The sequence below is a fragment of the Ranitomeya variabilis genome, chromosome 2 (assembly GCF_051348905.1).
Source record: "Ranitomeya variabilis isolate aRanVar5 chromosome 2, aRanVar5.hap1, whole genome shotgun sequence".
NCBI classification, from domain to species: Eukaryota; Metazoa; Chordata; class Amphibia; order Anura; family Dendrobatidae; genus Ranitomeya; species Ranitomeya variabilis.
In genome coordinates, this window is record NC_135233.1 from 333191747 (window position 1) to 333219040 (window position 27294).

A 27294-nucleotide genomic window follows, 5' to 3' on the forward strand; every position below is an offset into this window, starting at 1 on the left:
TGCTCGGGCCTTCAGTTTTTCCGGGAGCCAAAGGAACACCAAACCGGTCAGCCACCCACTCCACAGCCCTTAAAAGCCTACAACAATGATCAGACCCAGCCGGGCCGACACACAAAAAATCGTCCAAATAGTGGATCACGGAATCACAATCCGAAACGTCCTTAACCACCCATTCCAAAAAAGAACTGAAGGTCTAAAACAGGGCACACGATAGTGAACAACCCATGGGCAAACACCTATCCACATAGAAACCCCCGTCCCAAAAACAACCCAAAAGTTTGACTCTATCAGGATGAACTGGCAACAACCTAAACGCTGCCTCAATATCCGTCTTAGCCAGAAAGGCCCCTTTTCCACACTTACGAACCCACACAATAGCCTCGTCGAATGATGCATAAAACACAGAGCAAAGCTCAGGCGCAATACCATCATTGATGGAAAACCCCCGAGGATAAGACAGATGGTGAATTAAACAAAACTTCCCAGCTTCCTTCTTTGGAACTACCCCAAGCGGGGAAACAACTAAATCGAGAAATGGAGGGGACACAAATGGGCCAGCCATGCAACCCAAAGTCACTTCCTTTTTCAATTTCTCCAAAACCACATCCCGGTATAACAATGCTGACCGCAAATTCTTAAGAACCCGGGGAACAACAAAAGGAAGCATTTTGAAGCCCCATGAGAGGAGCCACTGCAGTGGGAACAAAGATGCTTGAATTTTCAGTTGACCCCGAACTTGCACTGGCCATCATTAAACTGCCAACATAAACCCGATTTGTGCCCCCCTGATTGACCAGATTGCCCTGCTGACCCTGCTGAATTGGACTGGCTAGTGTGACTGGAACCCCCACCCCCCCCTTGAAAGGAATGACCAAAACTTATACGTGTAACCAGAGCCCGATGTCCTTTTGATCCCATCTAAGCGCTGGACGTATGGCTTTCCTCTGTCGAAATTGCTCATCGTACCTCAGTCACGTCTGCCCTCCGTATACCCTGTGAGCCTCTCCAATAGAATCCATATAACAAAATAGTCCGGAACAATTTTCCAGTGTTCTCTCCCCAATTACACTTGCTAAAATTGCAAAGGCTTGAAGCCAATTTATGAAAGTCTGAGGAATCAACCGCCACCTATGCTTTTCTTCCTCTTCTTTTTTACTATCCTCTTTTTTCCCCTTGTCCAAGTTAAATTTCTCCAAAGGGAGTAGCGAAAAAATTTCCACATACTCATCTTTTAAAATCTTCTCCCTTACCTCCTTTTTAAGATGCGCCCCCAAAGGGCCTTCAAAACATATGTAGAACTCACCATGAGCCCTATCATCCAAATGAACCCTACACTCTTTTTCCTTCTCCGTCTGCACCGAAACAGAGACAGGTTCAACGGGCAACACCGCCACCTTCCTTGAACCAACAACCCCTCTTGTGGACCTACCCACGCTGCCAAATGCCGTTGCTCATTCATACTTCTCTCCAACCTCACCAACAAATCCCTTACATTGTCTAAAACTGCACCCACTCCAACCCTTTCAACAGCCAAATTGACAGAACCCAATCCCCCTTGAATACCCCTAACAGCAGGGGAAGAGTAACTTTGTGAAGATAGTAACGACAAAGACGTATACTCACCGGGCTGCGAGGGAGCTGTGATCCCCCAGCCGGAGTACCGGGGTCCCGATGCCACTGTCCAGAGAGGTCCAGACCTAACCCTTCCAGGGAAGATTGCTGTTGGGGTCCTTGACTTGAACTCGATTGTGACCCCTGCGGTACTGCGTCAATCGTGGAGGAAGAGGGAGCGGGCTGATGACTTCCAAATAGCTGCCGCACCTGCAGCGATGCTGCTGCAGCAGCGCACGTGCCCACATCAGTCAATGAAGAATCCGCCACTGTGTCCGTATTCCCCAGTGCAGAGGAACACCCTGCAGCAGCAGAAGGGGCCAGCCCATCTCCTCGATGACTAGGGTCACCTGTACCTGCAATCGCCACACTTCCCCACCTGCTGGCTGACGACGCTGAGGCAGACCGCGCAGCAGGAACATCACCGCCACGGACCCCTGACATGAAAGGCCTCAACTGCTGTCTGGCGTGTGCTGGCTCCGCTCCCACAGCACTGCGAGGCGAAGGCCTAGCAGCTGCCGACGGACCCCACCTGGCCTTAGGATTCCTCCCAGGCCGGGGCCTACTGGCACCGCGACTCACTGGCTCCCGACCTGGAGGGTCCCTGGAGGGGCTCCTGGGACCCGAGTCAGGAGACAAGCGTTCAGGAGGTCTAGTCCGCCGTGAACGCCTTACTGGTGACGCCGATGGAGCTGCCGACCCTGCGCTCCCACCGATAATGCCCGCCACCTGCTCTTCAAGCCAGCTTTGAGGGTGCGATGCCGCCGCTGCCCTCAAGCTCTCCAGGATGCAATCGACGGCCGACATGGTAAATGTCACACTCGCTGCACCCAGAGAGCAGGAACTGAATAGGCCACGCCCCCACCATGCCATAAATCCTATCTCCTTTCTAAGCCGCCCACCTTATTTGTCATGATGTCCTCCTCTTACGCCGCGGGGGGTGGGCTTTTCAGCTCCGTCCATTTCTTTCCTGTACTATTAAAAAACACATCAAATATGCACAAACAACGCATCAAATAAAGGGGAAAACATCTAAACAAATGCAGTAATAATCAGAGAAGTTTGTTATTGCATTGCTTGGTGCAGACATAGTAAAAAAAACATAACATAGTATTTCTGCAAAGTGTGAACACGGCCTTACAGACACAAAAAGCCAGATATCATATAGTGAAGCTACATAAAGATGAGAAAGTTCTGCCGGCTCAGACTGTGGATGAATAAGCAAAAAATAAATCCACGTCATCGCGCAGTGTCAGAGACAGAGGGGAATGATGGGGAAGGAAGCATCATCTGACGCTCTCCTCCATTATTGCTTTCAACTGTATAGGCATGTATGAGGCCGATACAGTTGAATGTGGCATGCACTGGGGGCAGCGCTGATGCTGGGCCCCCTTGACTTATGGGCCCCATAGTGGCCACGTGGGCTGGGGGCCCCTGGGGAGCAGGGGCTCTGGTCTGCTGGCCCTGATAGCGGGCAGTGTTAGCCTCAGCCTATGGGCTCATTTCCACTGGCGAGAGACAAATCGGTCCGTAATCTGGACCGAAAAAACGGATGAAACGTATGCGATTGTCATGCGAGTGTCATGCGAGTGCAATGCGATTTTTAATTGCATCATCCGTATGACATCCTATTACTGTCTGATTTGTACGCACCGGTGTCCTTTGAAAAGCCGGCAAATCAGTGCTGTGTACAGTAAAATCACACTGACAGGTTAGAATAGAGTAGATATATACACATAGACTAGGTATATATACATATATATATATCAGTGAGACACCTACACTCACCGGCCACTTTATTAGGTACACCTGTCCAACTTCTTGTTAACACTTAATTTCTAATCAGCCAATCACATGGCGGCAACTCAGTGCATTTAGGCATGTAGACATGGTCAAGACAATCTCCTGCAGTTCAAACCGAGCATCAGTATGGGGAAGAAAGGTGATTTGAGTGCCTTTGAACGTGGCATGGTTGTTGGTGCCAGAAGGGCTGGTCTGAGTATTTCAGAAACTGCTGATCTACTGGGATTTTCACGCACAACCATCTCTAGGGTTTACAGAGAATGGTCCGAAAAAGAAAAAAAATCCACTGAGCGGCAGTTCTGTGGGCGGAAATGCCTTGTTGATGCCAGAGGTCAGAGGAGAATGGGCAGACTGGTTCGAGCTGATAGAAAGGCAACAGTGACTCAAATCGCCACCCGTTACAACCAAGGTAGGCCTAAGAGCATCTCTGAACGCACAGTGCGTCGAACTTTGAGGCAGATGGGCTACAGCAGCAGAAGACCACACCGGGTACCACTCCTTTCAGCTAAGAACAGGAAACTGAGGCTACAATTTGTACAAGCTCATCGAAATTGGACAGTAGAAGATTGGAAAAACGTTGCTTGGTCTGATGAGTCTTGATTTCTGCTGCGACATTCGGATGGTAGGGTCAGAATTTGGCGTAAACAACATGAAAGCATGGATCCATCCTGCCTTGTATGGAGCATCTTTGGGATGTGCAGCCGACAAATCTGCGGCAACTGTGTGATGCCATCATGTCAATATGGACCAAAATCTCTGAGGAATGCTTCCAGCACCTTGTTGAATCTATGCCACGAAGAATTGAGGCAGTTCTGAAGGCAAAAGGGGGTCCAACCCGTTACTAGCATGGTGTACCTAATAAAGTGGCCGGTGAGTGTATATATGTATATTTATATTTAATGCAGCGCAAGATAGCATTAAAGCCGCTAATTCAATTACCGGCTTTTCATTTCTCCTTCCCAAACCCGACAGGATATGAGACATGGTTTACATACAGTAAACCATTTCTTTCTTTATTTCTTTATTTTTTTTTAAACCATCTCATATCCCCCTTTTTTTTACATATTCCACACTACTAATGTTAGTAGTGTGTATGTGCAATATTTGGCCGCTGTAGCTGCTAAAATAAAGGGTTAAATGGCGGAAAAAATTGGCGTGGGCTCCCGCGCAATTTTCTCCGCCAGAGTAGTAAAGCCAGTGACTGAGGGCAGATATTAATAGCCAGGAGAGGGTCCATGGTTATTGGCCCCCCCGTGGCTAAAAACATCTGCCCCCAGCCACCCCAGAAAAGCAATGCAGCGCTAGATAGCATAAAAGCCGCTAATTCAATTGCGGGCTTTTGCTCTCTCCTTCACAAACCCGACAGAATATGAGACATGGTTTACATACAGTAAACCATCTCATATCCCTTCTTTTATTACATATTCCTCTTCACTAATGTAAGAAGTGTCTGTGTGTCAAATTTGGGGGCTCTAGCTATTAAATTAAAGGGTTAAATCACGGAAAAAATTGGCGTGGGCTCCCGCGCAATTTTCTCCGCCTGAGTGGTAAAGCCAGTGACTGAGGGCAGATATTAATAGCCTAGAGAGGCTCCATGGTTATTGGCCCCCCCTGGCTACAAACATCTGCCCCCAGCCACCCCAGAAAAGGCACATCTGGAAGATGCGCCTATTCTGGCACTTGGCCACTCTCTTCCCACTCCCTGTAGCGGTGGGATATGGGGTAATGAAGAGTTAATGTCACCTTGCTATTGTAAGGTGGCATTAAGCCAGATTAATAATGGAGTGGCGTCAATTATGACACCTATCCATTATTAATCCAATAGTACGAAATGGTTAATAAAACACCCACACATATGATTAAAAAGTATTTTAATGAAATAAACACACAGGTTGTTTTAATATTTTATTGCTCTCTCAATCCATTTGCAATCCCTCGCTTGGCAAAATAATAAACGCACAAGATACATACCCTCAGATGAACCATCACGTCCCACGAAGTAATCCATCTGAAGGGGTTAATTATTTTACAAGCAGGAGCTCTGCTATAATGCAGCTGTGCTCGTGCTTGTAAGCCCCGGGGAATGAAGGAAATGTAGGTCAATGACCTATAGTTACCTTCAGTCGCGGTGATGCGCCCTCTACTGGATGTCCTCATGAACTGCAGCCTGGGAACTTTTTCCCACGCTCCAGGTCATATGGGGACATCCACCAGGGGGCGCATCACCGCAACTGAAGGTAACTATAGGTCATTGACCTACATTACCTTCATTCCCCGGGGCTTACAAGCACGAGCACAGCTGCATTATAGCAGAGCTCCTGCTTGTAAAATAATTAACCCCTTCAGATGGATTACCTCGTGGGACGTGACAGGTCATCAGAGAAGGTATGTATATTGTTGGTTTATTATTTTTCCAAGCGAGGGTCATCACATGGATTGAGAGAGCAATAAAATATTAAAACAACCGCTGTGTTTATTTCATTAAAATACTTTTTAATAATGTGTGTGTGTGTTTTTTAACCCTTTCATACAATTGGATTAATAATGGATAGGTGACATAATTGATGCCTCTCCATTATTAATCTGGCTAAATGTCACCTTACAATAGCAAGGTGGCATTAACCCTTCATTACCCCATATCCCACCGCTACAGGGAGTGGGAAGAGAGTGGCCAAGTGCCAGAATAGGCGCATCTTCCAGATGTGCCTTTTCTGGGGTGGCTGGGGGCAGATGTTTTTAGCCACGGGGGGGCCAATAACCATGGACCCTCTCCTGGCTATTAATATCTGCCCTCAGTCACTGGCTTTACTACTCTGGCGGAGAAAATTGCGTGGGAGCCCACGCCAATTTTTTCTGCCATTTAACCCTTTATTTTAGCAGCTACAGCGGCCAAATTTTGCACATACACACTACTAACATTAGTAGTGTGGAATATGCAAAAAAAAAGGGGATATGAGATGGTTTACTGTATGTAAACCATGTCTCATATCCTGTTGGGTTTGTGAAGGAGAGAGCAAAAGCCGGTAATTGAATTAGCGGCTTTTATGCTATCTAGCGCTGCATTAAATATAAATATATATATATAGGTGTCTCACTGACATATATTTATGTATATATACCTATTCTATGTGTATATATCTACTCTATTCTAACCTGTCAGTGTGATTTTACTGTACACCGCGCTGATTTGCCGGTTTTTCAAAGGACACCGGTGCGTAAAAATCGGACAGAACTCGCATGGTGCGAGTGCTGTGCGATTTTTTTTCTCGCACCCATTGACTTGCATTGGCGAGTCTCGTCCGAGACTTGCAGCAAATCGCAGCATGCTGCGATTTTTTTCTCAGTCCGATTTCGTCTGAGAAAAAAATCGCAAATGAAAAGACACCTATTGAATAACATTAGTCCGAGTGCAATCCGATTTTTTATCGGATTGCACTCGTCCGTTTTCCTCGCCAGTGGAAATGAGCCCTAAGGCTAACACTGCTCACTGTTAGGCTGCCGTCACACAAGCAGTATTTGGTCAGTATTTTACCTCAGTATGTGTAAGCCAAAACCAGGAGTGGAACAAATAGAGGAAAAGTATAACAGAAACATATGCTCCACTGCTGTATTTATCACCCACTCCTCGTTTTGGCTTACAAATACTGATGTAAAACACTGACCAAATACTGATAGTGTGACGGCAGCCTTAAAGTGAAATGAATATTCACTCCTCTCCACGCCCATGTGGGCATGGGGAAGAGTGAATATTCATTTCTCTTTGGTAGCAGGGACCGGCTTTAGCCGCAGCAGCTGGATTCTGCCTCCTGGCACCTGCTGTGCTGGCACCGGGCGGGCCCCCCGGGTTCCCCCTGACTCACAGGCCCCATAGTAGCAGTGCCACTATTAGCGACACGCCACTGGCTGGGGGCTCCTGGAGCAGCGGGGGCCCTAGGTAGCTGCCGGCCCTGTATGCCAGCAGGTGTCAGTGCCTGGGCCCACCGATTTTCTGCACAACTGTAAATACTCCTTGGTACTTTGACAGCCTGCTTTGCAGTATGTGCAGATTGTGTACAGACCTATCAATCAACATGCCAGGGAATGATTAGAGCCACACTCTATATATAATGAGCAATGACTGTAATCGCTCCCTGCACCACTCTGATGACTGGAAGGAAGCGGCTGTAGGGATAATATAATTTCATTTTCTCCCTGTAGCCACTGGTCCAGTAAAGCAAAAATGACGTTATCAATATTGACCTGCAGATTAACCCTACATCTGCAGATAAATTGCATTTCTGGACATAGCTTATTCCCTCTTGTGAAGTGATGATTGGAGCCATTATCAGTAAATTACTTTTAGAGCTTGTGCAGCTAATTACACCCTGATTAGAGTTTGATCAGAGTGGGATCCAATTTTATTAGAGATAGAGAGAAAAAAAGCGTCTACACCTTCTCCATTATGTCAATCTGTGAAAATAGGATTGCACTCAGATGTCATCCAAGTGCAGTCCAATTCTTTTTAATAACTTACAAATATATATGAATGGGAGAGTGCCATCCCATCCCATTGTGCACGCTATGATTGTTTTTTCCCCTCAGATCATTTGAGCTGAGGAAAATATGAGACATGTGCACAGCCCCATAGAATAAGATGGGGGTGAGTGCGATCCATCAAAACCACAGATAGCACTTGTCCTATTAAAACAGTCGTCTGCACGAGCCCTTATGCAAAGTTCTGTGTCCAGAAGTTTTTGTTCCCACTATTGTCTGAGTTGAATTATTGCCCTCGTGCGTTATTTTATACACTGATACCCTGATTTTCAAAATCAAGTCCCTTCAAAAGATCATACCTTTAAGGCACATTACCTAAAGGGTTAATATAGAAACCCATGCATATTAGCTGTTCTTCAGGCTTCATATGGTTAAATACTTATTGGATAGAATTACTATGAAATGATCGCTCTGTACACCCAGCGCAGCCTACAAAGAGAAATATCCATATCTCATAGGGTTCAATGGTGATTTAACGAATTGATTATGTTGAAGTCAATATTTTTGTAGAACAGTAAGGAAAAAAATCGTAAAAAAAAAATAAATGGATTGTTTATTGATATTGTTGTTTTAAACAAGAATGTAAGGTCAGCGAAAGTGCAGCCTCGCAGGAATATCAGAGCAACCACAGATTTTTTTTTTGCCAGATCTGTCAAAATTGAACGCTAAAGAAACCATATTTCAGCAAAGCCCTGAAGGTAAAAATAATAGTTCATCTTAATGAGCAAAAATCAACCAGTGGAAATAGTACAGATGAATGTGACAGATGGGGAAGTCTATGCAATAATTTATTTATTTTCACTTGTACAGTTTTATATGATGGATGGATGCGTTGTTTGTAGAATATCTTCTTAAAGGGGGTGTTCTGCTTTAAGCAAATAGGTGATTTTTTTCCGTAGTGAAGACTTAGATAATTTTCCCATTTGCTTCCAAGATCTCTGCTTGCTGTCATTTAATCAGATCTTACAGTGATTGCTTTCAGTGGAATGGAATACTAGTCTAGGACTAAAACAATTACTGTGCAAGGATCAGAACTGTGTGTCACATGAATGGGGCAGATTTCTATCCTCTGGAGCCAAAAGTGAAGGCATCGAATGACAACTAGCAGAGATCTTGAAAACCATGGTGGTTGCTGAGTACTGCTGTTAATCTGCCAATCAAATGAAATGTTAGATAAAGTGCAGTACTCGGCAGTGACCACTAAGCAGTGTAAAGAGCTGGTGTGCTCCACCCCATACATGACTTACGCATGTCCGCTGCCAGGGCAGATTTCAGCTGATCAGCAGTTGTGCCGAGTGTTGCACTCCCATTGTTCACATATTGATGATGATGATAACCTACACACGTGGTCAAAATTGTTGGCACCCCTCGTTTAATGACAGGAAAAAACCACAATGGTCACAGAAATACCTTGAATCTGACAAAAGTAATAAAAAATTTTAAAAAATCTATGAAAATGAACAAATGAAAGTCAGACATTGCTTTTCAACCATGCTTCCACAGAATAAAAAAAAAAAAAATTCTCATGACATAGGCCTGGACAGAAATGATGGAACCCTTAACTTAATATTTTGTTGCACAACCTTTTGAGGCAATCGCTGCAATCAAATGATTCCTGTAACTGTCAATGAGACTTCTGCACCTCTCGACAGGTATTTTGGCCCACTCCTCAAGAGCAAACTGCTCCAGTTGTCTCGTGTTTGAAGGTTGCCTTTTCCAGATGACATGTTTCATCTCTTTCCAAAGATGCTCAATAGGATTTAGGTCAGGGCACATGGAAGGCCACTTCAGAATAGTCCAATGCTTTCCTCTTAGCCATTCTTGGGTGTTTTTAGCTGTGTGTTTTTGGGTCATTATCCTGCTGCAAGACCCATGACCTGCGGCTGAGACCAAGCTTTCTGACACTGGGCAGCACATTTCTCTCTTGAATCCCTTGATAGTCTTGAGATTTCATTGTACCCTGTACATCTTCTAGACACCCTGTGCCAAATGCAGAAAAGCAGCCCCAGAACATAACAGAGCCTCCTCCATGTTTCACAGTAGGGACAGTGTTCTTTTCTTGATATGCTTCATTTTTCCGTCTGTGAACATAGAGCTGATGTGCCTTGCCGAATAGTTCCATTTTTGTCTCATCTGTCCATAGGACATTCTCCCAGAAGCTTTGTTGTGGCTTGTCAACATATAGTTTGGCTAATTCAAATCTGACTTTTTTATGATTTTTTTCAACAATGGTGTCCTCCTTGGTTGTCTCTTTGGCTCATACAACGACGGATGGTGCGATCTGACACTGATGTTCCTTGAGCTTCAAGTTCACCTTTAAACTGTTTAGAAGTTTTTCTGGGCTCTTTAGTTACCATTTGTATTATCCGTCTCTTTGATTTGTCATCAATTTTCCTCCTGCGTCCACATCCAGGGAGGTTGGCTACAGTCCCATGGATCTTAAATTTCTGATTAACATGTGCAACTGTAGTCACAGAACATCAAGCTGCTGGGGGATAGTCTTATAACTTTTACCTTTAACATGTTTGTCTATAATTTTCTTTCTAATCTCCTGAGACAACTCTTTCCTTCGCTTCCTCTAGTCCATGTTGAGTGTGATACCCACCATGTCACCAAACAGCACAGTGAGTATCTGTAGCCCTATATACATACCCACTCACTGATTCCAAGATTGTAGACACCTGTGATGATAGTTAGTGAACACACCTTAATGTAACATGTCCCTTTTGTCACATTATTTTCAGGGGTACCATTATTTCTGTCCAGGCCTATTTCATGAGTTTTATTTTTTTTATTCTGTGGAAGCATGGTTGAAAAACAATGTCTGACTTTCATTTGTTCATTTTCATAGATTTGTTATTTATTATTAATTTTGTCAGATTCAAGTTATTTCTGTGACCATTGTGGGTTTTTCTGTTATTAAACGAGAGGTACCAACAATTTTGACCACGTTTGTATCTAGTAAATAGGTCAACAATTGTTAAAGGGGTTTTCCCATGAACGAAAGTTAATTTTATTCACTAGATCTTGGAATAATAATAATTTCCACAATTGAATATGCTAAAAAATGTCCCTGTGCTGATATCTTAAAAATGGTATATTGAGATGGCTATGTCAACCTTGCCTCAGTCTTTACAGCAAAGCTAAATAGTGATTTGCAGAAATATTAGTCGATTCTACTATTGAGAGTGAAAACTAATATTTTCAGACTATTTCTTGCTCACATGCAAAAATTAAAAGTAAAGAAATAATTAAACTGAACTGTATACGAAAACTTGACTTGAGTAATGTGTCATTCACAACCTCCCTTCAAATAACAATCCTGTATTGAGAATCAAGCTCTAAAAAAATAGCCTGATTTCATAAAAAGGAAGGAAGAATAGATTTCATCCTCTTTGTTGTATCCCTTTTAATTTGCAAAACAAATCCCTATTAAAAAGAGCTTGAAGCCAAGTGTTCAAATTATCAGATTTATTTATTAAAATCAACTGCAAAGTAATTACAATTATACACTTCTAAGTCCCAGCAATTGTAACCACAATATCTAAATAAACTTTAGCCGCAAACCTCTTCATAAGCGAATAGGATTGAATGAGATTGAAGCGGCACTTCACACACAGATCATTCAAAATCACCATGTTTTCCAATCCGTCACACACACAAATTCTAAGCCGATTGTTGTAGTAGCAATTAACAAAGGCTTTGATTCACTTTGTTGTGAAAATGGCTTTATGTGAAATGTTATCAACTCGGTAAATGACTGGTTGCCTGCAGACATCAGCGCTTTCAAACCGCTCTTTACAAAACGTCAGGAACATGGCTAAATCTTGATGGCTTAATGGGAAATTGACATTGAAAATACAGAGGCAATTGATGCAAACCTCATAGATGATCTGATTCAGGATGTTTAGAAACATCCAAACAATACATAACGCCAGGCCAATTACGAGGGACATGACCACTTATATATTTATTACATATTCTGTAGTGTCCTAAAGAAAATGTACTCATACCTATGGCTATTATCTAGGAAAGTCAGCTGTCGAAAAGAGTTTAATGGGGACATAATGTTGGATAGAATGGGGCATCAGACTAGAATCTGTGAAAAACTGGGCCCCAAGGCTAAATGGGGCTAAGTGGCAGTCAGTGTAAATGATCTAATCAGTGGGGGACCTGGTGTTTGGACTTCTACTGATCACACATGGCTTATTCTACAGTTAGACTATCATTGTGGAATTCTGGAAGACCAACTTATTCTGGTAGTCCTCTTTTATCCTTTCAAGTACTACAAAGTTTAAGGCTATGTGCACACTTTAAAGGGAACCTGTCACCCCCAAAATCGATGATGAGGTAAGCCCACCTTCATCAGGGGCTTATCTACAGCATTCTGTAATGCTGTAGATAAGCCCCCGATGTATCCTGAAAGAGGAGAAAAAGAGGTTAGATTATACTCACCCAGGGGCGGTCCCGCTGCGGTCCCGTCCGATGGGCGTCTCATGTCCGCTCCGGCGCCTCCTATCTTCATTCCATGATGTCTTCTCCAGGTCTTCACGCTGCGGCTCCAGCGCAGGCGTACTTTGTCTGCCCTGTTGAGGGCAGAGCAAAGTACTGTAGTGCGCAGGCGCCGGGGCTCTCTGACCTTTCCGGCGCCTGCGCACTGCAGTACTTTGCTCTGCCCTCAACAGGGCAGACAAAGTACGCCTGCACCGGAGCCGCGGTGTGAAGACCAGAAGAGGATGTCATGGAATGAAGATGGGAGGCACTGTACCGGACCTGAGACGCCCATCGGAGCGGGACCGCCCCTGGGTGAGTATAATCTAATGTCTTTTTCTCATCTTTCAGGTAACATCGGCGGCTTATCTACAGCATTACAGAATGCTGTAGATAAGCCCCTGATGACGGTGAGCTTACCTCACCATCGATTTTGGGGGTGATAGGTTCCCTTTAACATGGTGCGTGGCGGTTGCTGTGGGAGAAGCACTCATCTCCAGCACCCCAGGACGTTACATGAAAGTGTGGGCCCTGGCTGGATGTGTGAGCTTGTGCTTTGAGGGCCTTATGCCCATGAAAGCCGCATGTAGCTGGTGTTGTGTGCTTGCCAGGATCAGATGTTTCACAGTTTAATGAGGGAGACCACCTTTCCAAAATAAACTCTTTACTGAACGGTAACTTGGTAAGGGTTATATACAAGGGACCGAGGGTACAAAGTCTTATGGACTTTTTCTTTACAGTATGAAGCATCCTTCCACACAGCGTTCTTCATCTGTAGTATACTCCAGGGCTTTTAAGGCACACTGTTTCTCCCTACTTTACAACAATCCAGCTTTAAATCTACAGTCTTGATTCACAAGTTTCTTTTACTTGCTCATCGGTTCCGTGTCCTATTTCTTCCACTACTGTGGTCCTGGATTTACCGCTCAAGACCCTTCACTAGTCCCTGTCTTTCAATCCTGCTAAGAACTCGTGGCTAGGCATCCTCTCCTAGGACCTGTCTCCAGAAGGCTACTCTGTCTTATTTGTCACCTTTTTCTTTAGGTTTGCACTATCCCTTCTTCCATGGTCTCCTCTCACTCAGGGTCACCCTTTCTGCAACTCTGCTCACTACACGCTCCAAACACTGTCTCCTCAGCTTGCAGGAAAAACACCAAACACTAACTCTTCACACTGGATAAGCCAAAACATTAACTCTATCTTACTCTATTGTTAACTATCTACATATCTGTAAGTTATAACAATAGTCACAAGACACAGCATTTACAAAAGACCCAAGACATTCCTTACATTACAATACAACACATAATGCAGTTGGTGTCCCCAGGGGTAGGAAAGAGACAGAGCCGTCCACCACCCTTACAACACGATGCCTTTGTCAAGTGGATTCCGCCTGAAAAAGAGCCACAGAAAATGAACATATTGCAAAGCAATGTCAAAAAGAAACCATGAGGTGATTAAAAAATGACATACTCATTTTTGGGCAGCTTCTGTTGGGTATCTGTCCTCTCTCTAAACTGCACAGCATAAAGTGAAGAACGCTGAGCCGTAAGAGCGGCGGTATACTGCTAACAAAGCTGCCTCAGGAAAATGTCTGTGACTGTTTTCCTGAAGTGAGTTCACCTGGAAAAACTTGACAGATGCTGAGTATGGGTAAGTGCACACTGAGTTTTTTAAGGATGTTTAAAAAAGAAACTTAACAGAAACTTCCCAAATCCTGCTGAAAAACTCAAAACTCCTTAAAAAATTAAGAGTTTCTGTTTAGAATTTATACTCCAAAAATTCAACAAAAAGACTAAGAGCCCGATTCATCATTTGCATTTTTTTAAGTCATTTACCTTTTTTGTCTTGTAGTATTAGTTGGCCATTTTTGTCTCCAAGTTCATCAAAATATCACATGAATTTGGTGCAAAGTTAAAAATTGGCTTTTATTCTCTCTCAAACGGCTTTGGTCTCAAAAGTTGCAACTTAGTGCCAAAACTTGCGATAATTGCTCCAAAATTAAGATGTACGCAAAAATATATCATGAGAACTTTAGTGACCCTGCGACAAATTTTGCATCTTTTTAAAAAAGTTGCAATTGATGATTGAGGCTAAAACATCTGGAATCACTAAGAGGAAAGCAACAACAAAAGAAACGTGATCAGTGATAAAATAGACTTTAATAAAAGGTGCAAATAGACTAACGGATTGGATGCAAGCAAAAAAAAAAGCACAAAACACACAAACTACACAAAAACAGATGCAAAGGTAATGATGAACCAGAGCCTCAGTTGCATGTAAGGGGGAATTTGGGAACAACTATATCCGCCTCCTTAAATACCTTACAAAGAGATCCCTGGGTGTGTGCATGTGCTTGCGATACTGTTACTGACATCTTCAGGTTACATTCTGGCACTATTGGCGCGGCACCGAACCCTTTAATTCTGTTATGAAGGAAAGGAGTTTGCAAAAATAAATTCTTCTTTTACTGAGTTTAGTATATACCAGAGGTAGCAGGAACAAAGTTTAATGTTTTCTTCTGCCCTGTATGACAGAGGTTCACTTTTGACGGTTACAGATGGCAGCACATTACTTGTGCATTACTTGTGAAGAACGTTGCACATACACTTTGGGCCTCTATATTCCCAGCACAAGGCCACATGGGTCAATGTGTTACACTGTGCCCACTGCATCATAACTGCACTCTGTGAAAAGTGTAAAAGGGATCTCACTAGCTATCACCTTAAGGTACCGTCACACTAGGCGATATCGCCAGCAATCCGTGACGTTGCAGCGACCTGGATGGCGATATCGCTGTATTTGACACGCATCAGCGATCTGGATCCCGCTGTGAAATTGCTGGTCGCTGCTAGAAGGTCTGCACATTATTTGGTCGCTAGGTCGCCGTGTATCGCCGTGTTTGACAGCAAAAGCGACGATACCAGCGATATTTTACACTGGTAACCAGGGTAAACATCGGGTTACTAAGCGCAGGGCCGCGCTTAGTAACCCGATGTTTACCCTGGTTACCAGCGTAAAAGTTAAAAAAACAAACAGTACATACTCACCTGCGCGTCCCCCAGCCTCTGCTTCCTGACACTAAAGCGCCGGCCCTAAACTGAAAGTGAAAGCAACAGCGGTGACGTCACCGCTCTGCTGTTAGGGCCGGAGCTCAGTCAGCGTCAGGATGCAGAGGCTGGGGGACGCGCAGGTGAGCATGTACTGTTTGTTTTTTTAACTTTTACGCTGGTAACCAGGGTAAACATCGGGTTACTAAGCGCGGCCCTGCGCTTAGCAACCCGATGTTTACCCTGGTTACCCGGGGACCTCGGCATCGCTGGTCGCTGGAGAGCGGTCTGTGTGACAGCTCTCCAGCGACCACACAGCGACGCTGCAGCGATCGGCATTGCTGTCGCTATCGCTGCAGCGTCGCTTAGTGTGACGGTACCTTTAATGACATGCCCCAGCCTGGATTATTCCATATACTTTCTCTGCAGACTTCCAGGTCTGACCAACACTGAGACTTGTATAGGTGCTCCAATTTATCTCCTATGAGCAAAATTGCCGCCGCTGTAGATTATTTGCCGTAAAGTGCTCCCTTGCAGGTCTGTTTCTTCACGCACACCTAATAATCACAAAACTTACTGAGGGTGTCCTTTCTTATCTCTCTCTCACTCTCTCTAGACTAGAAAACCAGGAACTAAACCACTAGTGGCCATTACTCCTCCCCAACTCTGGGCTAGCCCTACAGTTAACCCTGTCATCCCTAACTAACAGGAAACTGCACCCTACACGAGGGTAAAACACAAAATAAATTACAATTCACACTCGGTATAACAAATGGGGTCTTCAGAGAGGAGATTAGCCATTTTGTTCACGTTTATATGCACATACCCTAAGACACAGCATTGTGGACAACGTCAGTTCTGTGTTAGACATAGAAATGACATCGACACGCATGTAAATTTTCCTCTTTTTTCGTTGATCAGTTAGGTGTAACAGGAGTCAATGTTATATCTCCAAACTCCCCTTTCAGAATAACTTCTACTATACTGATTAACTTGTTACTTTTACACGTCTAATAACTTGTTTGGTTTCCCACCAATGGTGTTATTGCTGCAATTACAAGACAGAAGTGCCAACACTTGAGCCTCCAATCCATACTGTACAATGATCTATAGTGAGTATATATTCAAGATTACAGTCCCTCTGTGCTCCTGGAACTCATCCATGCTATTTAACCAGTTCAAGACCAGGTCATTTACCCCTGATTCTGATCAAGCACATATTTTTTTTCTCCTACATGCGGTTTCAAGAGGTGCAAAATATTTTCTCTTTGGGATATTCAAGTAATTTTTGCAGTATCGGATATCGGCGTGTTACCATTACGTCCAGTCACTGCAGTGCACTCAGCTTTTAAACAATGATGGGCAGGGGCCACTGGAGCGTCTGCGCTGGATCACTGGGGATTAGAGGAGGCCAACGCAACTCTTATTTTATTGTCAGCTTATTGAAACGTCTATTATAAAGTCACTTTCTGTGCATCATCGTCGTATGGCACAACTGATGCAAATATGTAGTTATTATTCATTGTTTTCCAAATTGTCCTCATATGCTACAGACGTAAGTGCTGGTTTTAGCTTTACACTCTCTAGGATTACCAGTCGCGTGGAACTTATCTTTTTTTCAGGCTGCAAGAAGCAACTAAGAAAATAAAACAGAGTAATGGTTATTCTGCATCTCTACGACTCACGCAGCCAGCAGGGTTCTTGTTTTAATTACCATTATGTAAAATCTGACTCCTCAGTTTGATAAAGTTGCTCACAAAAGGTTTTTTTTTCAGTTTGCTGAACGTTAATGATAATTTTTGTTTTCCAAATCACAAACCCGGAAGGAGAAATTCTCCCCCCTGAGGTAAATATTATCCTCATTTGTCCCTTATGAATGCAGCATGCTAGTATTTAAATAAACTTGTCACAAAGTCACATCTGTTATCAGCCCTCATCTCCCGCATCAATCTGAGCAGCAATTCTCACTTCCACAACACACAAGCTGCTTCTCTGCAACAAACTAGGTATATTATAGGGGTTTGTAAAAACAAGCAACTTTGCAATTTACATCTTATGTAAAAATCCTCCCCTTTCTCAAGAATGTGGAGGAGTTTTTAATTCTATTGTTTACTGTTCATTGCCTAGGATAACGTCTAATTCTGCAGTCTCTCAGTGTTATCTGGTTTCCTAAGCCAGGGGTACAGCAGTGCTTTCAAGCTCTTTGCCATAGAACTTGTAGGCGCTGCTCTGGATCGGTGAGCTTCAGAGCCCTTATGTTCTTCACATGCTGCCGAGTAAAAGCTGCCTCTGCTTGCAGAAATATTTCCTACAAAAAAATGTATACAGCCAAATGATGTACAGAATCGCAATCTTTAATAGCAATATGTTTACCAAAGGATTAAAACCAGAAGAAACACCTGAAAATGGCAACATACACAGCGAGAGGAGACAACAAAGTCACGATTTGTAAAGATGATATGCAGAAATTATGTATAATCGTGAAGTTTGCACCCATACAAGGTATAGTGCTGTCCCCACACACAGTATAACGCAGGCCCCACACACAGTATAGTGCAGTCTCCCCACACAGTATAATGCAGCCCCCACACATACACAGTATAATGCAAACACAGACACACACAACACACACCTTACCCTCCTCCTTATTTCCCCGCTGCTCTGGCTTCTGTGTAAGGGTGGGGCAGGGTAGTAGTCGTGGCTGAGGACTTCTGCTCCATCACACCCTGGTCTCCCCTCACATACACTCCACAACTCCCAGTCAGCATACCTGCTGCTCCTTTAGTAAGTTTACCTGTGTCTCCAGGTCCAACTCCATCAGAATCTCCTCTCTTCTTCAGGGGACTCTCTTCAGTCGATTTCACACAAACGGAGACACAGTCCATTGCAACTTTCAACTGAACAACTTTACTGACTTCAGGACACAGCACATCCATTTCTGTTACAGCATTAATACCATGTTCTAAGCAGTACACGTCTTCCTCTTTCCCTGCACTATTCTTCCTGTCACACAGCACGTACCCGGGTCGTACCGTACCGCACGGTTTCTCAGAGTCTTCCCTGTTCAGCTCTATCACGGTCAGGGGTCCTGTAATCTGTTTCTCCCCAGACACAAGCCCTTCTGCCCCCGAAATCAGCTGCAAACAGGCGAGAGACCTGCCCTTTCGTCCTGGCTTTTTCCTCAGCCTCTGTTCAAATACTGCTATATCCTATTGCTGTGGAGGGCCTGGTTCTTGCCTAAATCGTTACGTGGTCACTGCTATTGCTGCTGTCATGGCTGCAATCTTCCCCACTGACCCTGGATAGCTGGGCTTGTTCTTAAACATTACGGGGCCCTTTTTCTCTCTCAGCTGGCCTTCCTGGCCCTGATGCTGCCTGACTGGACCTTGGACTTCTGCAGAGCTGACTGCCCTGACAGGGCGCTATCGCCCAACTGATTCAAATTCTCAGCTCCTTGTGTCCCTTACATCTGCACAGTGTCTCAACTCCACTGCTGGCACACGCTACTGAGTCAGAGGCAGAGGGGGAGTGATGGTGCAGCGCCCCAGAGTCCTGGTCGTTGCAGTACTGATGCTCCGCCGCTAAGGGGGGCTATGGTACGTCTGATGGCACTGAAGGAGTTCTTCTGACCAGGTATCACAGTCACCAAAACACTTCACAGTCTGGCCTCCAGGGGGGAGCTAAGGGTGCTATGTATTAGGCCACTCCTCACAATCTGGTAAAACTGGGGGTTAGGCAGAAAGTTAGACAGAAGCTGACTGGGAATCGAACAGGCAACATCCTGTGGCAGAGGGTGTTGCGGGGAGAGACTCAGGGGGGTCCCTGTCAGGGGTGGGATCCTGACAGAGGCCTAGCGAACAGAAAGAACGTTACGGGACCGCGTCTGCACTTGATCGCGGCGGTACCCTAAGAAAGGACAAGAAGTGAGGTATATTGTGCTGAGTGAGAAACGAGATCAATGCAACAAGGAGAAATACCAGTAGGAGTCGTGCTGTAAGACGAGGCAACATCCTACTGAGGCGCGTAGCCGGTGGCCGGAATGCCGAGGAAGTACTAGACTCCAAGCAATACTTCAAACCTATGGCAGGACAGTCAGCTATAGGTGGGCTGTCTCCCACAAATCACCTACGAAGATATAGGGGGCAACAATAGGAGAGGGGCGACGCTAGGGTCCCGGAAGACCTCCGAGCCTACCCGTCATACGGGTGCGTCCTAGCCATATCATCTGGGGGACGAAAAGGAACATCTTAATCGAGTTGTGAGGGAACTTCAGAAACAGACACAACAGTTGTGGGGACTATCCCGTAAGCACAGCAGGGGAGGACCACAACACACAAGCGCTAGAAGGTAGGCACAGATTTCCACCTGCAAAGGGAACTCTGGAGGTGCCATCGGACCGGCCGGACTTGCGCAGCCCGGTTAACCATATTCCGGACTGAGAATCCTGGGACCTTCAGTAAAGAGGTAAAGAGACTACAACCTGGTGTCCTCGTTATTTACTGCGACCTGCACCGCACCACCACAACATCATCACCATCCCCTCCACCTTCATTGTACGCCCCTCAGCAGGGTCACGGACCGGGTCTACCCACCGTGACAACCCCAGAACAGAGACTCAGAGGCCCGGTACCGGGTACCCCTCGGCCCTGCGACAGTGGGGGCGCTACAATGGCAGAGGGAGTCTCATCTGACTCTCTCTCCTCCATCACTGCTTTCAACTTATCGGCATCTTTTCAGCCAATAAGTTGAGTGCGTGATGCGCCTCTCTACTTATGGACCCCATAATGGCAGCGTGGTTTGGGGCCCTTGGAGGAGTGAAGGCCCTAGGCAACGGTCTAGTCTGCCTGCCCTGAACGCCGGCTCTATCTGTCTCGCAACCTGTTCAGACTATAGACCAAATGAGGTGCAAGAGGGCACCGCCGAGTATGATGGGTAAAAAAGACTGTATGGATTCCCTGTAACTTTACCGAGTTCACAGTTCCAAGGCACACATGACCTGATTCTTCAGGCTTAAGTAGATCCTGTTCGTGACGCCAAGTTGTAGCGCCCCCACTGTCGCAGGGCCGAGGGGTACCGTGATTTATTGTGCTTGGAAAGTGACTTATTGCAAAGACTGTGTATTGCCACTTGCCGCCAGAAGTTCCCGCCAAAACCGCCGCCATTGCAGCGCTAAGGAGTGCGCAGGAGAAGAAGGGCGTGGAAGTGGGCGTGAACAAGCTGAAGAGCGCGAAAGACAATGGCCGCCCAGTCTAAATATTTCGGCCCCTTGAGGACGTGTCCGTCAGCAGCCGAGATCCGCCTCCTGATCCTCAATGGTGGGCAGAGACAAAGAAAGCGAAACCGCCCACGAAGGAGAGAGCGGGAAAAGGACCAGGAAGAAGGAGCGAGCCACATGGAGGACGCCATGGCCAGCCGCCCGGAGCCGGAGCGTGGGGTCGGAGCCGAGGACTCCCCCAGCTACCTGGAGAGGCACCGCAGCCAGACCTCCACAGTTGACGCTGACCTCCTGCAGACCGGAGCGGATGAGCTGCTCCACCAACTCCTGCGGACGCAGCTGAGCACTGAGGCCGGGTGGAAGAAGACCATCATCGGGAGCCTCACCAGACATCTGTCGGCAGCCTCGTCTGGTCCAGAGCAAGAAAGAAGTTCCAGCGCTCCAAAGCCAGAAAGCAGTGCCCTGCCGAAAAGCGAGATGCTGCGAACAGAGAGGACAACGCCGCAGCGCAAGGCCCTGCAACCAGCATTCCAGATCCCAGCAGAGACGGAGCAAATCGGCACCAGAGGGACCGCATCTGAAGCAGGTATGAAGAACGACCCTGCCCCGCCAGCAGAGGACCTGCTGATAGGCCCCGTCACGGCACCCCCTCTCCCTGGGACCTATAGACTCCGGCGCCTTACCCCCTGGGATCGGGCCACGGGTATGGAGCACTTCTTAAAGGCCCCGATCTCGCCGATCACCTTGCCGAGCGAGGTCTATGCGGAGCTACGGCCGCCAGAGCGAGAGTAAACCTCGATGCCATGGATATGTAAATAGTTAACTGTTTGTCCTCTTGCCGCTATGACCCGATCAGGGTAACTCTTAAAGGGATCCCTTTGTTTACCCGGGATCCCTTCTTCTGCTTTTTGTTTTCTGTTTTATCATTGTTGAAAGAACTGCTGGATCATGAACACTGCATGATTACAAACTCCTTGTAAATAGTTCGCACCTTCTTAAAGGTGCCCTCTACTGGTTTTATAAAAGAAAGGACTCTTTGCGAAGAAACTGTTCCTGGAAGCAGTACCGGAGTCCTTGCTGCATACGGACTTGCAGCTTGAGAAGTTGCACTACCTCATAGAGACTTGGTTCCTTCTTAAAGGGAACGTTCATCGATAGTACTTAAAGAATGATGATGCTTTAAAAGAGAGTATTAATAATGCTTACGTATAAAAAGGTTATATGTAGTGAGCTAGTTAATTGTGAGAAATGTTTAATGATGTTGCTAGAAGAATGAGGACAGGAAGTTAACCCAGACGGGGTTAGTCGGTGAGTCCTCCTAGGAGCCATACAGAGATGGCTCGGTGATTCTGAACTGAGAGATGGAAGATAAGTTCTATACTGTGTATAGTAGCAGAAAGTCAGTAGGCCCGGGCTGAAAGGGGCGGTCCTGTAATAGAACGAGAGGCAGTAGGCCTGGGGCAGATAGACAGGCGGTCCTGCAAATGTAAAGATGGAAAATGAAGGAAAAGTTGCTTAGCCTTATAGCGTTTTATAAGAAGGTCTTTAGTGGATTCAGTGTGTACATCCTTAAAGGCAATGTTAAATTATTGTTCAAAATTTGCACTTAGTAGAATACCCGGATGGGTAAGAAAAGTTATTTAAAGTATTTAACCATGTTGTAATGTTCAAGTGTTCTCACCTCCCGTAAAGGGAAGCTCTGTTCAAACTTGCCTAATGTTATTGCATTTCAAAAATTGTATGTCTTTTCGCTGACATGTACTGTTGTTTTCTTCCCAGTCCAGGAGTACTGGATTTAACCGGGGGGGAGTGCAGCGCCCCAGAGTCCTGGTCGTTGCAGTACTGATGCTCCGCCGCTAAGGGGGGCTATGGTACGTCTGATGGCACTGAAGGAGTTCTTCTGACCAGGTATCACAGTCACCAAAACACTTCACAGTCTGGCCTCCAGGGGGGAGCTAAGGGTGCTATGTATTAGGCCACTCCTCACAATCTGGTAAAACTGGGGGTTAGGCAGAAAGTTAGACAGAAGCTGACTGGGAATCGAACAGGCAACATCCTGTGGCAGAGGGTGTTGCGGGGAGAGACTCAGGGGGGTCCCTGTCAGGGGTGGGATCCTGACAGAGGCCTAGCGAACAGACAGAACGTTACGGGACCGCGTCTGCACTTGATCGCGGCGGTACCCTAAGAAAGGACAAGAAGCGAGGTATATTGTGCTGAGTGAGAAACGAGATCAACGCAACAAGGAGAAATACCAGTAGGAGTCGTGCTGTAAGACGAGGCAACATCCTACTGAGGCGCGTAGCCGGTGGCCGGAACGCCGAGGAAGTACTAGGCTCCAAGCAATACTTCAAACCCACGGCAGGACAGTCAGCTATAGGCGGGCTCTCTCACACAAATCACCTACGAAGACATAGGGGGCAACAATAGGAGAGGGGCGACGCTAGGGTCCCGGAAGACCTCCGAGCCTACCCGTCATACGGGTGTGTCCTAGCCATATCATCTGGGGGACGAAAAGGAACATCTTAATCGAGTTGTGAGGGAACTTCGGAAACAGACACAACAGTTGTGGGGACTATCCCGTAAGCACAGCAGGGGAGGACCACAACACACAAGCGCTAGAAGGTAGGCACAGATTTCCACCTGCAAAGGGAACTCTGGAGGTGCCATCGGACCGGCCGGACTTGCGCAGCCCGGTTAACCGTATTCCGGACTGAGGATCCTGGGACCTTCAGTAAAGAGGTAAAGAGACTGCAACCTGGTGTCCTCGTTATTTACTGCGACCTGCACCGCACCACCACAACATCATCACCATCCCCTCCACCTTCATTGTACGCCCCTCAGCAGGGTCACGGACCGGGTCTAGCCACCGTGACAACCCCAGAACAGAGACTCAGAGGCCCGGTACCGGGTACCCCTCGGCCCTGCGACAGTGGGGGCGCTACAATGGCAGAGGGAGTCTCATCTGACTCTCTCTCCTCCATCACTGCTTTCAACTTATCGGCATCTTTTCAGCCAATAAGTTGAGTGCGTGATGCGCCCCTCTACTTATGGACCCCATAATGGCAGCGTGGTTTGGGGCCCTTGGAGGAGTGAAGGCCCTAGGCAACGGTCTAGTCTGCCTGCCCTGAACGCCGGCTCTATCTGTCTCGCAACCTGTTCAGACTATAGACCAAATGAGGTGCAAGAGGGCACCGCCGAGTATGATGGGTAAAAAAGACTGTATGGATTCCCTGTAACTTTACCTGTATGTCCCTACTTATTTAGGGCAGAGTGCGATACGTGCCGAAACAAGGGCAAATATAAGTTCATGACCCAGAATTTTTGCCCAGTGCTCCAGGTCTCTGGCATGTACCACTTTCATCTTTAACTGTGTACAGTATTCAAAAACTTTACTGGAGCTTGAGAGCCCCAGATTATGTTCCCTTGGGGTTTTCCACTTCCGAAAACCACCTATTGGAAACAGCAATCCTAACATTAGCATGCAGGCTAGGCATGTCACTCTCCACAAAGAGATACGTTACTCCTTAGATTCCAATAAAAAAAGTTGCAAACTTTCCTGTTAGACCATCAGAATGAGCTCACTGATGGATTCTCAGTTAATTTAACCTGCAGCCAGCCAAAGACAGTGTAACGCAGACTGTAGCAAGCAAACGGTGCACATTTTTATTGAAACCAATTGCAAAAATTATTTTTAGCTAAAAGTATATGCATTTAGGTAATACGAAAAAATGTCTCCAAAAGTGGACAACACCCTCTTTATTCCTGTTGCTTACAACAAAGCAAATAACCACACAGGCAGGCGTGAAGAGGTCATAGGGCTCCTGCTTGCTCCATCTTGAGAACCATTTAGGTTACAGGACAAGTAAGCAAAAAGGAAACTTATAGATGTGAAAATTATAAGAAACAAATTTGTATTAAAAACTTATCTATATAAGTAATCACCAGATGGGACTTCCGGCTGCTGTCCCCGAATCCCATAAGGCACTGCGGCAGTGTCACTTGCGCAGGCACAAGGCCACGAACTTCGCCTGCGCAAGTGACATTCATGTCACCGCTATTCCCACACATGCACAGTAACAGCCACAACTGCGCGCTCTACCCGCACATGGTAACGACGCGGCTGTTTCTGCGCCTGTGTGGGAATACAGATCTCACCTCACTCCCGATGCGATAGCCTATTTCTAGTATCTATATATATATATATATATTTAATTCAGACATTTTTGTGATTGCAGCCAGCTCCACCTCCATTGTGGCTCAGCGTTTCCAAGACTGTATAAGAAAAATTAGATTTGTATGCACCACCGGGGTAGGAGGTGAGAGGCGGAAATGAGATCAGCGTGTTATATGATTATACACCCTGGAGAACATATACTAGAGAGAGTAAACAAAATATCAATACGGCGGAAACAGTAATCCACTTTGTGAACCGTCATTTATATATTAGGAAACTGCATAAACAATAAATCTCTTATTATGAGATCTAATGTGATATTACAGCAGGGCTGCAGTTCAGATGCCAAAATCCCCTCCACAGAGAACCTGTGTCGGCTGACAGGAAAACTGTGGTCCATGGTAGGGCCGGACTGGCCATCTAACAATTCTGGCAAATCTCAGATGGGCTAGTCCAGCAGTCCGCAATATTTGCAACAGTATTGTCATCCTCAGGACTCTGCTGACAAATACAGTGGAGCAGAGAGCCATAGGCTCCCTGCTTCACCACTTACTCATGCAGGCGGCAAGCTGCTGCTGTCCTGGGCCTGAAAGAGGCTGGCGCCAGGCGGGAGAGGTCAGGTGGCGTACTCTAGTGATGTCATCGAGCTGACTGACGTCCCCTGTGCCAGTCCAGATATTCCAGATGAGGAGGAGGAGAAGGAGTCACCGCTTAGCATAGGAGCGAGGCGAGGTGAGTATTTTTGCTCTTGACAGTCACAGTGGGGTTATTATTATTTTTAAGGAGAGGCATATAGTGGGGCTGTTATTAAAAGGAGACCCAACCGGGGGTCATAATAATAATAATAATAATAATGCCCCCATGTACCTCCTTATAATAATTTATTATTATTAATAATAATAATAATGATAATATAGAAACACAGGGCGTTATCACTATTATTAGAAAGCACGGAGGGACATTATTACTATTATTATAAGGAACCACTCAGGGGCATTATTACTAGTTTTATAATGCAGCACATGGGGTAGTATTATTATTATTATTATTAGAAAGCACAGGGCAGCATTATTACTATGAGGAGGCACAGTGGAAGCATTATTTCTGTGCAGGGGCACTGTTATTGTAGGGGGAACTAAAGGAGGGTACCATTATTGTTCAGGGCACAGAGGGGGTAGTAGTATTATTGTCCTGGGCGCTGGACAGAGGAGTAGCAGGGGGTTTATCCCAGGGAGTTGGGGGCAAAACGTGTTTGCGCTCCCTAACAAGGCTGTTACAGAATAAAATTCACTATGCAAAGACGAATCCTGATATCACCGCTATACAGTCACCGTATAGTGGTAAATGTTAGATCAGGAGACAACACAAGTGATTGCAGTGCAGATATATATCGTGTTATATATAGTGACTTATAAGTGACGTACCTTCTGATGGAACAATAGTAAAGACTCAGCGCTGGACCGGGGGAGGGGGAGTTATGCATTGCAAAGAGTATCCAAAACCGGAAAACCACTTCAACTTTATATAGCAGTAATATTGGTAAAATCAGTCTTGCAGTAAATATTGGTTTCTTCCAGTATCAGGCAGGGTCATATTTGTAATAGAGACTGCCATCTTGGGCAGTGAGTGTTGGCTGTGGGTTACAATGGCCAGGGTACTTTTAAATGCCAGAGCTGAATTTCAGTCTCAGTCCAGCCCTGATCCATGAAAACGTTACATCATGAAGAGGTCATCAAATATGCGAGAAAAGTCAGAGCACCCCTTTAAGCAGACCATTTATAGCACTTTTAAAATATTATGATGCATTTTTCCCCCCTTCGCCTGCATTGAGTTTGCTTGCAGCTCGCCTGCCATCCCTGCTCAGCTCCTTGCAGGTAGTATGAAGACATTCCCTTTGTTAAAAGTTAGTGATTGGTCTCTGTAATGTCATCACAGTGAAGCCGGCCATCAGATCTAATCAGTGTAAAGCGGGAAGTGTAGAGGAGCAGACAGCTCCGGGGCCTCGGGGAGCCATGCCGCGTTCAGGGTTTAGTTTTACTGGTCAGATGTTTTAGCCGAGTCCATTCACCTGGATTTTCTCGCATTTATTTTCCTGACATTGCCCTGTTCCCTTCTATTACTCAGCAGCAGACCATGCGCAGTCACATTTCTTATAGCCATCTATACCAGTCTAATGTTCTTGTCAAGTTAGAGATCTCATTTAAGACATTTTTGCACATTAAAAGGGTTACTTTTTTTTATTACATTATTATAGGGAATTGTGAGGAGGAAAAAAAAATGGGCACATCCATCCAGCAATGAATAAAATATCAAAAACATTTGGAAAAATCGTTAAAAACTTAGATTTTTATATCCTTGGAATCCATGTTTTTAAAGATTTTCCAATACATTTTTTATATTTTTTTTCCTTGGTTGAA